Source organism: Neoarius graeffei, chromosome 1, assembly GCF_027579695.1.
Source record: "Neoarius graeffei isolate fNeoGra1 chromosome 1, fNeoGra1.pri, whole genome shotgun sequence".
NCBI classification, from domain to species: Eukaryota; Metazoa; Chordata; class Actinopteri; order Siluriformes; family Ariidae; genus Neoarius; species Neoarius graeffei.
The window spans coordinates 23,605,690-23,607,458 of NC_083569.1; the positions used below are offsets into that span (position 1 = coordinate 23,605,690).

Here is a 1,769-nt window from a genome sequence, read left to right on the forward strand (position 1 = left end):
GTATGGCCAACAAGCGTTCTTGATAGATAGATAGATAGATAGATAGATAGATAGATAGATAGATAGATAGATAAAGTAAATAAATAAAAAAGAAGGGGTAGGGGGTGTTGTGTGATCTGTTTAATGAAAAAGTAGAGAAAAGAATTACTGCAGACTAACAGTCCAGTTACTTGTTGAGCATGGAGAAAAGTTAAACCAAGCAAAGAAAGAATTTTTTTTAAGATGACTATTTCTAGAACTACTCCAACACCATGAAGATGCATAGAATAGTAAAAGCCAGCCCTAACACTAATTTCTCACTGTAAAATATCTCGCTACTCTTCTTATAAGGAAAACATACCAAACATTGAAATCATCTACTAAAGAAAAAAAGGTATCTTTCTTGAACAAAAACTCCATTCTTGGAGACACTTCAATACTATAGAACAAGCCCCTATTTTAGCTCTCTGTTATAAAAATTTGCTTAATAAAACACTTATTTACAAAACATATATAAGCTGATAAAAACATACCACACTTGATCTTAGCCAAAAAGCAATAGCTTGCTGTAGTCAACAGCTTTAAATAAACCACTTCCAAATATTAAACTCCAGAAAGGTGAACACAGCTAGACTCCGCCCCCAACAGCTGGATCCTTTTGAAGAGAGACGTCACCGTGTGTGTGTGTGTGTGTGGTTTCCATGCAAAAGGCTCGATATTTCTAACATTTGACCATGAAACATGTCCAGCTCTACCAGAGCAAAGCCTGCAAAAATAAGCTGAGCTCATTAACATCCCTCTCCCCGGAAATGTTTAGTAAAAGGTGAAAGATTTGCGGTCAGTGAAGAGAAACCTGAGCTGCACTGAACACTGGATCAGGTTAGTGACACTGGATTGGAGGCTGTGAGACTCTCAGCCAAGGGCGCAGGTTTGGTATTAACATTGGTGGGGACAGAAACCCTGTTATGGTGTTTTTCAGAACGCCAAGTGAGGATGGAGCAAGTGGTTCCCGACACGCAGTCAATTAAGCACTCACGGAAAAGATGAAGTAAAGTCGGTGTTGTTTTTTATTCCATCCAGTCCGGTTCTCTTTCCAGTTGCAAACAAAGAAAGTAAAGCAAAGTATTTCTAACAGTAATTACGTCTTGAGTTCCTGGGTTTCTGCGGTCTGAAAACTTTTCCTATCTACTGCCATCCTAGCAAACACAAGCCGGAAGCACTAATTAAATATCAGGCTTCGCGCCATCGGCACGTCTATGGGGCGTGTCCGCAGTCATGTGGCAAGAAATCAGTTAAAGTTTCAGGTAGGCAGGTATACATCTGGTAAGTATAACGAACAAAATAAGTTATATAACTAAATAAAAATGCATTGAGTAACTATATGGCAACATGTTTTACAAACCTAAGTTGAATATAAATATGGCTCCAACACACTGGCCCCTAATTGTCAATACTACGTGATGACAATTACAATAAACAAACAATATATGGAGCCATAACGTGCTAGTCAAAATACATAGTACCTAACTGATGTCACAAAATCAAATCATCAGTTTCAAACAGTGTTTAAGAGTGAAATTTTACAATACGTGACAATACAGATATTTTTTTTTGTAATTTCTGGGTTTTTTTGTGTTTTTTTTTTTTTTTTTTTAAACCCAAAGTCCATAGGGTTCATAGTGAGCCCAATCCCCCCCAAAGTCCATGGGTATGGGTCCCAAAAAGGAAAAAAAGGTGTCCAAAAAACGCAGTCCATTGACTCTTGGGAGTCAATGTGTTAGTGTGCTGCA

General features: G+C 37.9%; 1 non-coding gene across 1 annotated transcript; it reads right to left on the reverse strand.

Annotated features, from left to right (window-relative positions):
- Positions 1-726: 726 nt before the first annotated feature.
- On the reverse strand, positions 727-840 carry LOC132896326 (U5 spliceosomal RNA). Its single transcript, XR_009656000.1, has one exon. It is a non-coding gene; the product is annotated as a U5 spliceosomal RNA (small nuclear RNA).
- Between the last annotated feature and the right edge of the window lie 929 nt (positions 841-1,769).